The sequence below is a fragment of the Heterodontus francisci genome, chromosome 1 (assembly GCF_036365525.1).
Source record: "Heterodontus francisci isolate sHetFra1 chromosome 1, sHetFra1.hap1, whole genome shotgun sequence".
In the NCBI taxonomy this organism is placed as follows: domain Eukaryota; kingdom Metazoa; phylum Chordata; class Chondrichthyes; order Heterodontiformes; family Heterodontidae; genus Heterodontus; species Heterodontus francisci.
Window position 1 is genome coordinate 271561063 of NC_090371.1, and position 19531 is coordinate 271580593.

Genomic DNA, 19531 nt, shown 5'->3' on the forward strand with positions numbered 1-19531 from the left:
AGATTACTACATGACTCATGGCTGCAATGGGCCAGGGTGAAGAAAGTCACATTCTGTTTTAACTCCCAGTTTAAAGAGAAAACATTTCATGAAAATGTCACCAAGCCGAATAGATGTAATTGGAAACATACCGCACCATCAGGTCTCTGGAGTTTCTGCCAAGAATTCCATTTATAACTAGAGCTTTTATTCAACAATTTATTAAGTTTTAGAATTGAAATTAAAGTCCTTCCTCTCGCTAAATTATAATAATGAACTCTCTGCTGCTCTGTAGAGTTGTGAATAGGCAGATCAGCTGTGCCAATTCATCTGAAGTCTTAAATAAACCATCCCCACTTCAATTCCTCAGATACCAGATTGGCATTTTCCAAATACTGCCAGACCTGTTGAGTATTTCCAGCATTTTCTGTTATTATAGTGTTTTCCAAAGTTTATTTTAACCATTACATCAAATTCCACAGGGATTAAAGCCAGCGCACTTAATGGGACACTTAAGATCTTGGTTACTTTTAATTAAGTGATTATAATCTAGCATGTTACACCTTATTTCACACACTAAGTTGTTATTTTTAACTCCTCTTGAACATGAAAGTAAATTGTGCAGTTGCCACAAAATGAACAGTGAAAGCCAGGCAGGTTAGCTTTGACAGAACAGCTTCAAATTGCCACCTCTCCGGTTTTACAACTTGTGTTTGGGAGCCTCCGATCAGGAAGTCCATGTTTAATTAGCTCGTTTGAATTCTCTTGCCCAAGGAAGAGGTTTCACATACGAGAAATCCCTCGGGGGGAATTCAGGGAAATTGATCTAAACGCAATAAAGAAATCGGAACGAAGGGCATCATTCCATCCATGGGATTGAGAACAACTCACCACAACTTGGTCAGAGGAGTTAGGGCTCCCTTCTGCAGAATTCCCCAGCTTCCTGCACTCATGAAAAGCATCAGGAAGTTCGATCGATCCTCGGCTATTTCTAACATCACATGACACGAGTCGGCAATGGGATATCAATGCAGTCCTTAGCTATGAACAAGCTGTGCCTGCAGTTAACAAACCCCCTCCTATAGTCCACTTATCCGGTCTCTCCTATGAATTTAAAAACTCTTAACAGAGACTCCAGGTCTTTGCACAATTGGGAAGCTGCGCTTGTATGAACTCTTTAAAAATGCTCGAGACACTCCCTGGGCTGGGAACCGGCTCCAGTACAAACCTCAAACCGACCAAAAGTGCTGGATAAGCGGGGAAGCTGACAGCCCTTACCCTGAGCCCAAACTACGGCTCTCCTTCCCTCCCACTGCGGGTTAATGAGGGTTGAATCATCCCCACACCTCCGGCAAATTCCTCACATTCCAACCAGCCGCCTTATTAACATATGCCCACCCCTTCCCCATTGACTGACATGCGCCTGCACCAATTAGACGCCGGTTGCCGCCTGTTTCCACCGCCCTCGTGGAACCCCGCCTCCCTTTCCATTGACTGACACGTGTTGTGGCCAATCAGACACCAGCTGCCGTGTGTTTTACTCCCGCCCCAGTGGAGCCCCGCCCTTTCTTGTTTGTTACACCTTTACCTGCGAATGTGGGCGGGGCAAAGGCTCCCTGCGGGCAGTGAGTGGCCAGATTAGATGATAGACACTCACTGTACCCAATCGGCGCTGTGACATGGTGTGACCTGTTGGTGGGCTGGGGAGCGCGTTAAAGGCACAGTCCCAGAGAGTGGGGATAATGTCCAGCAGCAGAACACCACAGGACCAGCCGGAAAACTCAGCGGCAGCAGAGGGATCAGAGTTTAGAGAGTATAGATGAGAGAGACTGAGAGAGACAAGGATTAGAGGGAGGGAGGAAAAACACACAGACAGACAGGATCAGGGCAGTGGATGATATAACAGATCAGTGAGCTAATGGAAAATGCATTAAAGGAATTACAGAAACAGAGAAGGTGTCAATGACTGAGCTGGGCATGGGGGGAGGACCAGGGATCAGGTTTGAAATTTAAGCAGATAACAAATCCGGGAGGGGGCTCTACCAGCTCCGAAAGGAGATAGAATAGAGAGGGTACGGTCCAGGTTAAAAGGCAGTGTGGTGTGGGTGGAGGGCACAGTCCAGGGTAAAAGGGTGGGCATGGTCAGGTTAATGTGGGCACAGTCCATGTTAATGTGAGTGAGGGGGGGGGGGTCACAGCCCAGATTAAAGGGGGCACAGTCCAGGTTAATATGGGTGAGGGGACAGTCAAGGTTAATATGGTTGGGGGGGGGATGGTCACAGTCCAGCTTAAAGGGGGCACAGTCCATGTTAGTGTGGGTGAGGAGGTCACAGTCCAGATTAAAGGGGCCACAGACCAGGTTAATGTGGGTAAGGGGGACATAGTCCAGGTTAATATGGTTGGGTGGGGCCACAATTCATGTTAATGTGGGTGAGGAGGTCACAGTCCAGGTTAAAGGGGCCACAGACCAGGTTAATATGGGTAAGGGGGACACAGTCCAGGTTAATAGGGTTTGGGGGACGCAGTCCAGGTTAAAGGGGACACAGTCCAGGTAAATATGGTTGGGGGGTGTCACAGTCCAGCTTAAAGGGGACACAGTCCATGTTAATGTGGGTGGGAGGGGGGTCATAGTCCATCTTAAAGGGGGACAGTCCATGTTAATGTGGGTGAGGGGGACACAATCCAGGTTAAAGGAGGTCATAGTCCAGGTTAATGTGGGGAGGGGGAACAAAGTCCATGTTAATGTGGGTGAGGGGGACACAGTCCAGGTTAAAGGAGGACACAGTCCATGTTAATGTGGGTGATGGGACACAGTCCAGGTTAATGTGGGTGAGCGGGGGAGGTCACAGTCCAGGTTAAAGAGGGCACAGTTCATGTTAATGTGGGTGATGGGGACACAGTCCAGGTTAATGTGGGTGAGCGGGGGAGGCCACAGTCCAGGTTAAAGAGGACACAGTTCATGTTAATGTGGGTGATGGGACACAGTCCAGGTTAATGTGGGTGAGCGGGGGAGTTCACAGTCCAGGTTAAAGAGGGCACAGTTCATGTTAATGTTTAGTTTTAGTTTAGTTTAGAGATACAGCACTGAAACAGGCCCTTCGGCCCACCGAGTCTGTGCCGACCAACAACCACCCATTTATACTAACCCTACAGTAATCCCATCTTCCCTATCACCTCCCTACACTAGGGGCAATTTACAACGGCCAATTTACCTATCACCTGCAAGTCTTTGGCACGTGGGAGGAAACCGGAGCACCCGGAGGAAACCCACGCAGACACAGGGAGAACTTGCAAACTCCGCACAGGCAGTACCCAGAATCGAACCCGGGTCCCTGGAGCTGTGAGGCTGCGGTGCTAACCACTGCGCCACTGTGCTGCCCAAATGTGGGCAGCACAGTGGCGCAGTGGTTAGCACCGCAGTGAGGGGGACACAGTCCAGGTTAAAGGGGGACACAGTCCAGGTTAATGTGGGTGACAGGGACACAGTCCAGTTTAATATGGGTGAAGGGGGGAGTCACAGTCCAGGTTAAAGAGGGCACAGTTCATGTTAATGTGGGTAAGGGGGACACAGTCTATGTGAATGTGGGTGAGGGGGAGTCCCACTCCAGGTTAAAGTGGGCACAGTCCAGGGTAATGGTGGGGGGCACAGTTCAGGTTAGTGTGTGTGTGTGGGGAGGAGCTGGGGGGGGGGGGTTGGTGGTGGGTGCTGGTGGTACATTCCAGGTTAACGGGGCACAGTCCACGTTAATGTGGAGGGTGAGGGGTGGGGGGTACAGTCCAGGTTAAAGGGGCTACAGTCCAAGTTAATGTGGGTGTGGGGGCACAGTTTATTAAAGGGGGAGAGAGCAATCCTCAGCCAGCACTCTGTGCTGTCCAAGGTTCTAGAGCTGCAACGTTGCCTGTCAGTCCCATTCATAAGACTGAGCTGTTAGGGATTGTTAGCGTTTTCTGGTTTAGTTTAATGAATGGACCAGATGTTTTCAGACTCTTAATACCCTGCCTGCTATTGTGAGGTTTGGAGAATCAATACTCACACCCACCGAGGAGAATCCGTGGAAGCTGATTTTTTAAAAACTTTGATTAGTAGTTTTGAGAATGGAAAACACAAGTGAGGAACTTCCAGCAGTTTCTCTTTAACTCCTAACTCCTATCCAAAACCTCTTGGAGGTCACGGTCAGTGAATGGAGAGTGAATGGTTTTGCAGCAGCAGCGGGTCAGTAGGAATTCAGTCAATGAGTGACCGCCTGGGGGAGCTCAGAGTCAGTAAACAAGGCTGGCTCCTCCCAAACTCAGACATCACAGAGCAATTCATTTCTTCCTGCTAAAAGATACTTTTTGAAGATACATTGCCTGAACTTGAAAGCGGGGGCAATCCGTGCGACTACTGGCCGGATAAGCAAAACACAAACATCAAACTGAGCCAATATTGATAGAGGAAGCACCAATCCCAATAAAATGGAAACAAGTCTCCGCACCTAAACAGTAAAAACGGAGATGGCATCTCAAATTATAAGTTCTGGAATGAAACACGCACAGAATTAAAACCTAGCAGTGTCCAAAAAGCTAAAAATGTATCACATGTTAAGAATATGCTAAATTGATAAAAATGTCTGACAACTAGCACAAACACATAACAGACAACTACAGACCAGATAAAAGCAAAATAAAAACAAAATGCTGCAGATGCTGGAAATCTGAAATAAAAACAAATACTGCTGGAAATACTCAGCAGATCCGGCAGCATCTGTGGAGAGAGAAGCACAGTTAACGTTTCAGGTCTTCCAGGAATGCCTACCTTGAAGAAGTTCTGCTCTTCTCTCCGATGGTATTTTTGTTTGTCTCTTCTACCTTGTTCACCTTCATTGCTTTCTATTTCCCTCCTGGTGTTTGATACCAAAACTGGTTTTCACAGCCACCCTCTGTCCTATCAACACCTTCCCTTTTGTTTTCTTTTGCCCCACTTTATTTGCTTAAAAACTATTACATTTCTAACCTTTGCCAGTTCTGATGAAAGGTCAGTAACCTGTAACGTTAACGTTGCTTCTGTCTCCACAGATGCTGCCAGACCTGTTGAGTATTTCCAGCACTTTTTGTTTTAACTACAAACCAGATCTTCACAAAAGAAGGGAATGATGCAGATATTGGTTCAGGAGGTGGAGCGTGATAAACATAGGGAGAGAGGAAGTATTAATGGGATTAACATTCCTGAAAGTTGATAAATGTACCCTAGGCTGTTAAAAGAAACAAGAGAGGAAATAGCAGAAGGTCTGACCATCATTTTCCAGTCCTCACTGGATACAGGAGTGGTGCCGGAGGACTGGAGAACTGCTGACGTTGTACCTCTGTTTAAAAAGGGAGCGAGGGACAGACCAGATAATTACAGGCCAGTCAGTCTAACCTCAGTAGTGGGAAAATTATTGGAATCTATTCTGAGAGACAGGATAAACTGTCACTTAGAAAGGCAAAGGTTAATCAAGGATAGTCAGCATGGATTTGTTAAGAGAAGATCTTGTTTGACCAACTTGATCGAATTTTATGAAGAAGTAACAAGCAAGATAGATGAGGGTAGTGCAGTTGATGCGGTCTACATGGATTTTAGCAAGGCTTTTGACAAGGTCCCACATGGCGGACAGGTTAAAAAAATCCCATGGGATCCAGGGAAATGCAGCAAGGTGGATACAAAATTGGCTCAGTGGCAGGAAACAAAGGGTAATGGTTGACGGGTGTTTTTGCGACTGGAGAACTGTTTCCAGTGGCGTTTCGCAAGGCTCAGTATTGGATCCCCTGCTTTTTGTGGTATATATTAATGATTTGGACATAAATGTAGTGGGCATGATCAAGAAGTTTGCAGACAACACAAAGATTGGCCGTGTGGTAGATAGCGAGGAGGATAGCTGTAGGCTGCAGGAAGATATTGATGGTCTGGTCAGATGGGCAGAAAAGTGGTAAATGGTATTCAACATGGAGAAGTGTGAGGTGATGCATTTGGGGAGGTCAAACAAGGCAAAGGAATACATGATTAATGGGAAAATACTGAGAGGTGTAGAGGAAGTGAGGGACCTTGGAGATGAATGTCCTCAGATCCTGAAGGTAGCAAGTCAGGTTGATAAGGTGGTTAAGAAGGCATATGGAATCTTTTCCTTTATTAGCCGAGGTATAGAATACAAGAGCAGGGAGGTTATGCTGGAACTGTATAACTCATTGGTTAGGCCATAACTTGAATACTGTGTGCAGTTCTGGTCACCTCATTACAGAAAGGATGTAATTGCACTAGAGAGGGTACAGAGGAGATTTATGAGGATGTTGCCAGGACTGGAAACATGCAGATATGAGGAAAGATTGGATAGGCTGGGGTTGTTCTCCTTGGAACAGAGAAGGCTGAGGTGAGATCTGATTGAAATATACAAATGTTTGAGGGGCCTGGATAGAGCTGCTTCATCAATGACTTTCCCTCCAACATGAGGTCAGAATTTGGGATGTTCCCTGATAATTGCATTCACAACTCCTCAGGTGCTGAAGCAGTCTGTACCCATATGCAGTAAGGCCTGGAAAACATTCAGGCCTGTGCTGATAAGTGGCAAGTAACATTCTCACCACACAAGGCAATGACCATCTCTGACAAGAGAGAATCTAATCACTTTCCCTTGACTTTCAATGGCATTACTATTGCTGAATCCCCCACAATCAACATCCTGAAGGTTACCACTGACCAGAAACACAACTGTACCAGCCACATAAATATTGTAGCTACAAGAGCAGATCAGAGGCTGGAAATCCTGCGGTGAGTAACTCACCTCCTGACTCCCTAAAGCCTTTTTACCCTCTACAAGGTACAAGTCAGGAGTGTGATGGAATACTCTCCACTTGCCTGGATGAGCTCTGCTCCATCAATACTCAAGAACCTCAACACCATCCAGGTCAAAGCAGCCGCTTGATTGGCACCCCATCCATCACCTTCAACATTCACTCCCTCCACCACCGACGGATATTGGCAGCAGTGTGTACCATCTACAAGATGCACTGCAGCAACTCAGCAAGGCTCCTTCGACAACACCTTCTAAACCTGAGACCTCTACCACCTAGAAGGACAAGGGCAACAGGCGTATGGAAGCACCATGACCTGTGAGTTCACCTCCAGGTCACACACCATCCTGACTTGGAAATATGTTACCATTTCTTCATTGTTGCTAGGTCAAAATCCTGGACCTCCCTTCCTAACAGTACTGTTGGTGTAGATACACAAAACGGACTACAGCAGTTCAAGAAAGCAGCTCGCCACCACCTTCTGAATGGCAATGGGCATTGACAATAAATGCTGGTCTTACCAGCGACGCCCACAACCCTCGAAGGTATACAAAAGATGTCCACTCCAGGAACGTTCTTTCACTGAATCCCCATCCAGGAATGTTCTGTCACTCGAATCCCTACACCAAGAGTACTCTGTCACTGGATCCCCATCCCAGGAGTGTTCTGTCACTGGATCGCCACCTCAGAAGGACCAATTTATTTGCAAAATTTTCAAGTTGAATTAGTTGACATTAGACCTTGGACCACATCAGCATATTTATTACTGGAAAGCTATGGATACCAATGGGACAACTAGGGCAGCTCGCTGGTTCCATGAGGACAAAATAGGGCTGGCTGCCTCTCTGGGACAAGCCTTCAGGTACATCTTGGGAGGGAGAGGGAGCAGGTGGTGGGTGGCAATAGGTGTTTTCACAAATTAGTCATGTTTAGCACAATTTCACTGTAGTATTGTTTTGTTTATCAGTGTATGCATCAGTTAGAACTATCCCATCATATGTACTGAATGTATCAAATGTAATATTGGCAGCAATAATTTATTTTTTACTGTTTTGCTTTATAACCATCATCCTTTGTGTGAGTAATAGTTGTTGACCATTAGCAAATGATCCCAGATGCTTTTGGATGAATGTTCCTGCATCATTCTATGCCAGATGTCAGTTGTAAAATAGGATTAGCACAAGACAAGGCAAGAAACCATCAAGATGTGCAAAGTCTGGTCTATGTAGAATCTGCTGGTTTAATGCCCTTTTTATTTTCAAGATAGTGCAATGAAGAGAGCAACAATGAAAGTGGGACTGGAGATCTGAGGTCTTATACCTTGAAGCAGTGTATCAAAGATTCTACAAACCAGGCGCTTGTTTCTGAGTCTGGCTGTACATCGCCATGGTCATTCATGCATGATTCCTCAGATCACATTTCATCTATGTCCAACCCAGCAAATTAGCCACATACATTTTTGTAACAAAAAAAGTAAATTTTGGAAAACAAGTTGCTCAGAATGCCAAGAAGGAATCTGTTCTTTTTATTTCTGGCAAACACTTAAACCTAAGGAAGAATAAGTAAATCATTACTTAACACCTCAGTTCTTTGTAAATGAGGTTCAAACCCCTGAACGAGTGATTCTTCCTCTCTGCGGTTCAGTTGCTTCATACTTCCCATTGCGTGCTTCTTGGCTGGGCCCCCAGTCTTAGAGAATATAGACAGGTTTGTGAGAGGGAAAGACAAAGCAAAGTCAGACCACAATCCATGGGTGAATTTTTGAAGACAATTTACTGTCATTTTCTTTATGTTGCTCATTTGCCTCTGAGTGCCTCAAAATAACAGGGAAACTGTCCCGAATAAACAGACCAGGCTTTTTCAGCAGGACTGTGGATGTGTGTTTGGAAGGCTTGAATGCAATGCTAGAATTGAGATTTAGGCATTGCATTGTTTGAGCTGAGATCCTCCAGAGGATGTACTTTGCTCTGTGTGTAAAGTTAAAGGAAGATTTTTCTGCTAAGCTGCCATCCTAAACCACCACAGGTAACTGGAATCCTGGAAGAGTGAGCTCCATCAGGGGGAGGGGAAGAAGGGGAGAGAGGTGGGGGTGAGGTGGAGAAGGTGGGGGGAAGGGGTGTTTCAAAAACAACCCCCCACTCCACTCACAACCCCACAGACAAGAAGTTATAAGTGCTCCCTTGGCCATTTTTGTATGGGGGCTGAACCTTACATTGGAAAGTCTTTCTTTGGTAGTCCAGACCTGCATCGTGGTCTGCAGTAGGCCCCACATCCTGCCTCTGGAAGGCCAGTAGGCCTGGTCTCACTTAGGATAATGTCTCGCTGGTGTTGTGCCAAGCCGGAGAAATCCCCAGTCAGACACTGTGCTTACAAAGTGATTTTCATCTGAAGATACAGTTCTTGAGTTGCTTTTTAGTGTGTTCATCAAATTGAAGGATGACTGTGAGGTACATTAGGTACATTTGAACCATTAATATCCCTGTAAAAGGCTTTTTGTATTAGCCTAATATTTTGTTTCTTTGCCAAATGTAAATTGCAGATGCTATGAATCATTTGAGGTTATGCTAATTCAGATCAGTCATGTATTATTATACCCCTGCTGCCAATCTTTACCAGCTGCAACTCTGGGATATGTGCCAGCACTGTGGTTATGGAAATGCTGGGTTGGTGAACAGAGGTTTCTAGCTATGTTAACTAACACACTAATGCAAACACCTCCCAGAGAGATCAGATTGTCCTGATCAACACAGAGCAAGAGTTGGCTCGTCAACTTACTGCCTCCCCTCCTTTTATTAAACAGCCATTTTTCCTCTTCCCCTTCTTTTGCAGGCCTACTCCCCCACTCATTAAAGGCCCACTCCCCCACCTCTTATTAAAGACTAATTTCTCCCTCCTCTTATTAAAGGCTCACATTGTCTGCCCTTATTAAAAGTCCAGCCCCCTCCTCTTCTTAAAGGACCACTCCCACACACACACCATCCTGACTTGGAACTATAATCAACATTTTTTCACTGTTAAAATCCTGGAACACTCTCCCTAAGTGCATTGTGGGTGTAGCTACACCACATGGACTGCAGTGGTTCAAGAACCACCTTCTCAAGCGCAGTTATGAATGGGCAATAAATGCTGGCCTTGCCAGCAATGCTCCCATCTCAAGAATGAATAATTAAAAAAACTTCAATCCTTTTTTTGAAGACCCAATTCCCAGCCTCTTTCTAAAGGTGCACTCCATGGCTGATTAAGAGAACCATCTGACTCCTTCACTTTCTCAAGCTGATCCTTGTACAACCCCTCCAAAGTAGAATGTGTGTGATATTGACATGGCAGGCCCATATGAAGAAGGGCTTTAACATGGCTACAGAACACACCTGTGGCTAGGCTGAAATAGTGGTAAGGGGGAGGATGTACCGCCAAGGGGTATCTTGGATGAAGATAAAGGTGAGGGAGTGGAGATTGACTGATGGCACTAAATAAATGAAGTTCCTCCATACAGAGTGAAAGTGAGTGCTAAAAAGTGGAGCACTATTGAAGTCAACCGCTAACCCACCCCTGACCCCTCTCTCCTTGCAAACTACCACCCCATCCTCAACCTCCCGTTCCTCTCCAAAATCCTTGAATGTGTTGTTGTCTCCCAAAACTGTGCCTATCTTACTCGCAATTCTCCAATCCTTCTAATCAGATGTCCCACCCTGTCACAAAACTGAATCAGCCCTTATCAAAGTCACAAATGACATTCTTTGTATCTCTGACCACGCTGAACTATCCCTCCTCATCCTGTCTGAAGCCTTCGGCACAGTTGACCACACCATCCTCCTCCAACTCCTCTTCTCTGTCATCCAATTCGGTGGAACTGCCCGAGCTTGGTTCCATTCTTATCTATTTAGTCATAGTCAGAGAATGACCTGCAATGGCTTCTCTTCCCACTCTCGCACTGTCACCTCTGGGGTCTCCCAAGGATCTATCCTTGGTCGATTTATATTTCTCATCTGCATGCTACCCCTCCGTGATATTGGAAAACACATGAGGTTCCATATGTAAGCTGACAACACTCAGCTCTAACTCACCACCACCAATTCTCTGGACCCCTCCACTATCTCGGATTTGTCGTACTGCTTGTCCGAAATCTAATATTGGATGAGCAGAAATTTCCTCCAACTAATCATTGGGAAGACTGAAGACATTGCCTTTGGTCCCACCACAAACTCCATTCCCTGGCCATTATTTCCATCCTTGGCAACTGTCTGCAGCTAACTCAGACCATTCACAACCTTGGAGTTCTGTTTGACCCTAAGCTGAGATTCTGACCACATTTCCACACCTTACAAAGACAGTATACTTCCAACTCAGTAACGTTGCCTGACTCCATCCTTGCTCAGCTGCTGCTGAAACTCTCATCCATGCAATTGTTACCACTAGACTTGACTATTCCGATACTTGCATGGCTGGCTTCAAATCTTCCACTCTCAATAAACTTGTGCTCATTCAAACTTCTGTTGCCCATCATCTTAACTTGCTCCAAGTCTTGTTCACCCATCGCTCCTCTGCTTGCTAATATTCACTGGCTCTCAGTCTGACACTTCAATTTTAAAACCCTCATCTTAGTTTTCAAATCCCTCCATGGGTTTGCCCCTCCCTATCTCCTCCAACCCTACAAGCATTTGGGATCTCTGTGATTCTTCAATTCTACCCTCTTGCACATCCTCAATTTTAATTGCTGTACCATTGGTGGCCATGCTTTTAGCTAAGTTGGCCCTAAACTCTGGAATTTCTACCCTAAACCGCTTCTCTCTCCTCTTTAAGATTCTTTTAAAAATGTACCTCTTTGACCATCTGTCCTGATACCTCCTCTGTGGCTTGGTGTCAAAAATGATTTTATTCATTTTGCTCTTGTTAAACATCTTGGGACATTTTACTATGTTAAATGTGCTATATAAATGTAAATTGTTGTTGTTGTTGCTAATTCTGACAGTCAACCGCTCCCAGGATAATGAACAATGCTGAATAATTGGATCCCAAATAAAGCCCAGCCCCAACCTCAGAAGAGTAATTCTTAGTGCATTTTATTTTCTGCTGCAATTCATAGTAGAGCTTCTCCCAATGATGTTTTTAATGCCGTGCCCAGTTTGGAACAGATTTTGAAGTAGTATAAACTGGGTTGGGCTTGTCCAAGTTCGTTTTGCATTAACTCTTACAGGTAGCAGAGAGTTGAGACTTTTCATCCTATTATCAGATCATTTTGATGCAGTCAATGTAGCAGGCACCATGTGGCATTGGAGATGCTGGAACTGCAGTGTTCTGATTATGTTATTACTATGCTGCTAAATCACTCAAGTGCAGAGTTAATGAGTACAAGTGGAGGGCAATTAGCAACTGGCTATTGAATGCAACACCATGTGTAATGATGACTGATCTCAGTGGATTGTGAATGATGAATATATGTATCAGATTTAAACTTCAGAGCTTTTCTCCTTTACCACCCTCATGTTATTCAGGCTCCATGCTGTAAAATACTTTCTTTCATCTATTAATATCAAGTGTATTTATTAGGATTTTTTGCCCCCCGTTCTCTGCTGTTTGGAACTGGTTGCTCCTCTCATTCAGCCATGAATACCTCTCATGTGAAGGTTGCTAAGAAACTCTTCCCAGGAGACTGCTTCTCAGACTTCTGAAAGGAAGTGAACATGTCAAAGGAGTCCTTATTCTACCCGACAGACTTTCTAGACAGTTTTGTACATGAGCAGACGGATCCAAATTACCACCAGAGGAAACAGATAACTTTCTGAAATGTGCAGCTGAAAAGCAGAACTAATGTCAAAGAAAAAGGAAACATTGCCATTTAAAGAGTTGTGGAGGATTTGAAAGGTGAAGATCTGATTTAGCTAAAGGCAAGAACTAAATGTTAATTTGTCATTTATTTTCCTGGAAAAGGGGGAAAATGGTTCAAAATAGTTGTGAACTTAAAGCTTGGATTTTGCTTTGATTCAAGGGGCTGAAGATCTGCAGCTTTCGCAGCCATAGTAACTCCGTCAGCAGACATACCGCAAATTGGGCTGGAACCCGAGTAAGTCAGGACTTGACCCAACACCAAAGCTTCTATGAAGGCCTGGTTCATCTGCCCCAAAAAAGATTGTTGATGCAAGAGGTGCCAGGGCTGGAGAACGGGTTAGGATCTCGGTGGGTCTGAGCCAAGGCCAGGATGTGGGGCTGGGATCAGCGCTCACAATGCTAGGGGTTCCCATGCCCCAGTTCTCAGAGGGACTTGGCGTACCATTGGTAATGGCGTGCCCAGTGAGGCCAGGCTGCTGATTGATAGATGTTTGTCCCAACTAGTGTTCCAGGCTGGGACCGCAGCCTGGATCCCTGCCCTCGAAAAATATTCCTTTTTTTTCATATTATTAATTCAGTAAAACCCACTTGCAAAGGGTCCTGCAGGGGAGCATTTAACAGTTTCCTTTAGTGGCAGAAGTTAAACACCCCCTGCCCCAGCTGGCCACTCTTCCACCACAGTATGAGACCATTTTGGTGGCAAGTGCCCCCTTCCCCATACCTCCCAAGTGGATTTGGCACCCAAAACAGCCATGTAATTATTGGGATCTCCATCTGGTCTTTCAAGCTTAATAGGTTCAGTACTGGAAGGCCCCGGAATGGTGCACGTGATGTAGAATGCATCTGCTCTGTGGATTCTCAGCCTCAACATCTAGCTGTTTAGTCTTAGTTGGCAATTCCTATCTACCCCACTCCTTAGTGCATTTCATTTTTCACTACAGTCATGCAAAGAGGTTCTCCGAGTTAATTTACTAAGTTAGGGGAAGTTTTGAGCTACGACACACACATACATATACACGAATCACTGAAAGTTAGTACATATGTGCCAAAAGGCTAATGAAATGTTGGCCTCCATCTCAAGGAGCTGGAAGACCAATGTAAGTGTAGTATACTGTATTAAACTGGTTAATTATTTTGTAATATCGTTTGTCTACTGCCTCTCTGCTGCCCTCTCTGTTGGGAGGTGTAAATAAAGTTTCCAACATGGCTGCTTCCAGTTAAGACTTCGGGGGGGGTGGGGGGGGTGGTTTATGCTCTTCCACGCAGTGGGTTTGGCGGCGGTAGAGCATGTAATCGAGTGGGATGGTGATGGGAGGGAACCGCACCACCTTTCCGTCTCCACCGACATTTGGTCTGGGGCCCTGCCACCAATTGAGGTCCTTGAGTGGGCAATATCCCACTTAAGGGCCTCATCCTGCCGATGTCGCAATTAGCTGAGCAGTGGGCGGGCCTGTTGCCGCACGGAGAGCACGGCAACATTAAAAGGCAGTTAGTGCCTGAACGAAGGACCCAGTAGCAGGAAGGAGGGGTGCCTGTTGAGAGCCACCCCCTGATGACCCCCTTACACACCCCTCCCCCACAACCCCACCCTACGCGACCCCTCGCGCCCTGACCTACCCGTGGCCCTGGGTCCACCACCACTCCTGGGCCTTGGGTGGGTGCTCCACTGGCAGTAGCCACGGCCTCTGCGGTGGCGCTGTTCAGTTAAAGAGCTGCTGGCCTCTGATTGGCCTGCTGCTCTCAGAGGGCGGGACTTGTGTTGCCAGAGAAGGCTTGCTGCTGTACAGTTCAGTGCCAAATTGGCACTAGATTCAGCGGGCCTCCCAGTGAAGGAGTGATGCCGGGTTCTTGGTGGCGCTTTTGCCAGAGGTCAAGACCCCCGTCGCACGGATAAAATCCTGGCCCTCATGTTACTTTACTCTGAATGCACAAGAGTAAAAAATGATGCTTCTGCTGTATTGGGCCTTAGTCAGGCCTCCTCTGGTGTATTGTCTTCAGTTTTGGGCAGGGTAATCCCGAAAAAGAGGGTATAATCTTAAAATTAGATGTAAGCCATTGAGCAATAAAATTAGGAAGTACTTTTTCATGCAAAGGGTAGTCGAAATCTGAATCTCTTTCCCCAAAAAGGCTGAGTCAATTGAAATTTTCAAGACTGAGATTGATAGATGGTTCTTAGGTAAGGGTATCAAAGGATATGATCAAAGACAGGTAAATAGATTTGAGGTAAGAGATTTGTTACAATCTGATTGAATGGCAGAATAGGCTTGAGGGGCTGAATGGCCTGCTATGTTGTTAGATAGCTGTGGGAATCCCTTTGGTACACAGAGAGGGCTAGATTTTATGATTCTAAGCGCGGCAGTTTATTTAAATAGCCGGGGCTGGCCACTCCCCCCCCAATCACATGGAGTGGGTAGGCATTCCGTCTCCGGCAATGGTGTCAGCTGCCTGTGTGCCATTTTTAAAGGGCTGTTAGCCCTATTGGAAAATTTAATTATTTCATGGTAAAGTGAATTTAAATAAATAAATAGATTTCTTTTGCCCCTCTCCCACCCCACCATAACAATTAAATTAATTATTTGCCTTTCCCCTGCAAAACACTTACCTTTACCATCTAAAATAAAAGCAAAATACTGCGGATGCTGGAAATCTGGAATAAAAACAAGAAATGCTGGAAATACTCAGCAGGTCTGGCAACATCTGTGGAGAGAGAAGCAGAGTTAATGTTTCAGGTCAGTGACCCTTCTTCGGAACTCACGCTCCTCTCTCTGGTGCTGCATCTGCTTAGGGTGAATTCAAATGCAGGGTTTTAGATTCAGACATGGACACTGCTCTGTTCTTGCACAAAAATCGCATGACTGGTCTTCCAGTAGAGGTGCCGGGCAGCCCAACAGGTTCAGTAATTCAAAAAAAAACATTAACTCTGTTTCTCTCGCCACAGACGCTGCCAGACCTGCTGTGTATTTACAGCATTTTCTGTTTTTATTTCAGATTGCCAGCATCTGCAGTATTTTGCTTACAAGCTCAGTAATTTACTCCGTGCTATTTGGTCAAATCGGATTGGAATGAATAATATGGGAGAATGCACACAAACAAAATCTACAAAAACGCTCACTCAATCAAGGACAGCAATATTTCTTTTAAATTTGATCAAAACCCGACTGTTAAAAATAATCATGTTTTCTGTGGCTATTTTTAAATAAGGCGAATTGCAAAATTCCCACTTTAAGTAACCCTTAGGTGTCATGAAAATAAGGAAGTGTTCCTCATTTCTGCTTGTGCTAGATGTGACTCCTGACTCCAGATTGTGAAAGGATTGTGTTGTACCGAATGGTGCCTCACATGTCCCCAAACAAAGTCAAAAGTTTGTACAACAGAAGCTTGTCTAACTTTTAATGGTGTTTTCAGAATTATTCCACGATATAACTTTTACTCCAGAAGGGAGGAATTCTGTAGGAAATGAATTCTTTTACCTGTAATTTCAGCTGCTTTTAATCTGCATTTCAGTTCATATTATATGAAAATAAATAGGATTGCCATCGATAAGCCTTTTGGCAACAAAAGGGTCAAAGGTGTCCTGTGTTTGTCTGATGCTTCTGCTGCTGGCTTTGTTTCTGTAAAAAGAAAGACTTGCATTTAGATAGTGCACAACAACAACTTGCATTTATATAGCACCATTAACATAGTAAAATGTGCCAAAGTGATTCACAGGAGTGTTATCAAACAAAGTTTGACACTGAGCCACATAAGGAGATATTAGGGCAAATGACCAAAAGCTTGATCAAAGAGGTAGGTTTTAAGAAGCGTCTTAAAGGAAGAAAGAGAGGTTTAGGGAGGGAATTCCAGAGCTTAGAACCTAGACAGCTGAAGGCACGGCTGTCTGTGTATGAGCAATTAAAATTGGGGATGGTCAAGAGGCCGGAACTGGAGGAGAGAAGATACTAGTAGGGCTGGAGGAGATTACAGACATCGGGAGGAGTGATGCCATGGAGGGAATTGTAAATAAGGATGAGAGTTTTAAAATTGAAGCATTGCTTAACCAGGAGCGACAGTATGACAGCGAAGATAAGGGTGATGATTGAACAGGACTTGGTTCCAGTTAGGACACAGACAGTAGAGTTTTGGATGACCTCAGGTTTACAGAGGGTAGAATGTGGGAAGCCGGCCAGCAACACACCCATTTCTAGTCTGTTATCTGTCACCCAATTTTCATACTTCTAAGGAAGTATTACTGTAGCAAAATCAGTCCAGAATTTAAGAGATTTACAGGGACTCAAAGAGAAATGGAAAAGCTGTTTTTGCCGTGTCTCCCAGCAAATGGTGCCATTCATGGCTCATTTGGTAGCACTTGGAGACAGAAGGTTGTAGGTACATATCCCAGTCCAGAGACTTGAGTACAAAATCTAGGCTGACACTTCAGTGCAGTGCTGAGAGAGTGCTGCACTGTTGAAAGTGCCATCCTTCAGATGAGTATTAAACTGAGCCCTGTCTGCCCTCTCATGTAGATGTAAAAGATCCCATGGCACTATTTTGAAAAAAGCAGGCGAGTTCTCCCTGTTATCCTGACCAATATTTATTACTAAAACTGATAATCTGGTTATTATCATATTGCTGTTTGTGGGACCTTTCTGTGCACATATTGGCTGATATGTTTCCTATATTACATCAATGACTACACTTCAAAAGTGCTTCTTTGGCTATAAAGAGCTTTGGTACATCCTGAGGTTATCTCTTTGCGTTTGTTACCTCTACATTTCCTCGCAACATCGGGTTTAGGATTGCACTTTGATTTACATCGAATTCATTGTTTGTCCTGCAGCGTAACTTGTTTTACAAGCTGTCCTTTTTGTTTAGAATTCTGGAGCTAGAAATTGGATAGCCCTGTTTTTTGGGTGCAGATCCACGATTCACGCTCTCCATAGTAGTAGTAGTAGCCATCCCAGACTGCTGCCACCCATGGCAAGATGGTACACTCCGAAGTTAGGCTGCCAAGGTCCAGAACTGATCGAGGGCCATTGCAAGGCCATCTACAGTCTCCATCCCTCAAAGTCAGCAGCCATCCAGCAGCAATGCTGCAGCCACTGGGATAGCACTGCGTAGCAGCACGAGGACAGGCAAGTGCACCCACAAGACAAGCACTAAGTGGATGCACAGGTTCTTTTTTTTGTATATTGATGTATTGCTGGATAAAGTTGTTGAGTGAACGTCTTTGCTGTTGGCCTTTATTGAATGATGTTGGTGAAGGGGACTTTGTGATGGGTCTCCTCTCTGCATCCTGCTCTCTATGTACTGCTCAGGTTACAGGGCAAGTGGTACTACAACAACTGCTCCCATACCTATGCAAGACACTGTTATTTCCTCCTTTCCTGTGGTCAGCAAAACATTCTTAAAGCAACTCACCACAGTGTTTCCATAAACATTGCCCCAGCACAAGCAATTCAAAAGTTGAGTGGCCTTTTAATCAGCCCTCAAACAGGGCCCATCCTGCTTCATAATGCTTGTTGTTTCGGGAGTGGATAAGGAAGACGCTGCCTGCAAATGCATTGAACAAATTTGGTATCCCGGTGTTGCATAAGCCTGTTCAGGTCACTGACTTAATGATAACACACATTCAATGCCTTGAGGCACATGCAGGGGATGAACCTGCAGGCACCAGTCCACAGGCTGCGTGGGAAGCAACGCCTGCACGGAAACATTAGGTAGGCTACCCAACTGAATTTTGCACCCCTTGTGTTCAAAAGCTAAACTTCAGATGAAGATGTAGAGCTGCTCAGTGGATGAACCCCTTCTCAGATATTACCTGCTGTTTGGAATCCTGCCCAGCAGTGAACAAACCTATCCAACATCATGCAATCCAGGAGATAGGTTTGCACAGCTGTGGATTATAGTAGTGGTTTGTGATTTATGTTGTACAGTAAACTGGTTACTGGGCACCAAGCATTTCAAGCTGATGGAAGAAACAAACAATGGTAGGTCATTGAGTCTTTAAAGTGACTGTTAGCTATTACCAATAGTCTCATAAGAAGTTGCCAGCACAGAAACAGAACACTTCACTGGGATTGATAATTATATAGTGAAGGCTGTGAACTATTCCTTTTCTTAGAGAAGGACTTCCCAGTTTATTTTTTTATGGATACAGCACTGAAACAGGCCCTTCGGCCCACCAAGTCTGTGCTGACCAACAACCACCCATTTATACTAATCCTACATTAATCACATATTCCCTACCACATCCCCATCATTCCCCTACCACCTACCTATACTAGGGGCAATTTACAATGGCCAATTTACCTATCAACCTGCAAGTCTTTGGCTGTGGGAGGAAACCGGAGCACCCGGCGAAAACCCACACAGACACAGGGAGAACTTGCAAACTCCACACAGGCAATACCCAGAATTGAACCCGGGTCACTGGAGCTGTGAGGCTGCGGTGTTAACACTGCGCCACTGTGCCGCCCAACTTCATGGGCATTAGAGGAGAATAGCACTTGGTGCTTCCACTTGCAGGCAAAATAGAAAGATAGTGCAACTCAGCTCTCACTGGACTACCTTTAAGATTCTAATTCTTGTTTAAAAAGTTAGAAAGATACCAAAAAAAGAGGAGTTGGGTTTGTTAATGGCATCAAGAGAAATTGAAAACAGGTGTATACAATCTGAGATTCTGAACTTGGGCAATATAACTAAGAGATGTAATAGGAGTGTGGGCAGAGGAGAAAGGCAGGTGCAACAGATTGAAGTCAGCATAGCTAATAATGATTAGCATCCCGTCCCTATTAAGGTACAGTAACTGATGTTGGAAAATGCATTAATTGAGTTACAGGAACTTCTGGTGTGGCCTTCATGCCCGTGATCCACAAACCTTTCAGACGCGGCCTCCCTCTTTCCCTTCATGATGTAAACAGCCTCCCGCTCGTTTTCCCTCCAA

At 45.1% G+C, this 19531-nt stretch overlaps 1 protein-coding gene across 3 annotated transcripts in view; it reads right to left on the minus strand.

Moving 5' to 3' along the window:
* The window catches only part of sh2d4a (SH2 domain containing 4A), a 51828-nt gene extending 50482 nt beyond the window's left edge, over positions 1-1346 (minus strand). The window contains exon 1 of one of the 3 annotated variants that reach the window (XM_068045024.1): positions 1208-1346. The gene's annotated coding sequence lies outside the window, so the exon portion shown is untranslated. Of the gene's footprint in view, positions 1-870 lie in introns of all 3 variants that reach the window. The other 2 variants (XM_068045015.1, XM_068045033.1) reach the window with 2 other exon arrangements.
* Positions 1347-19531: the final 18185 nt, after the last annotated feature.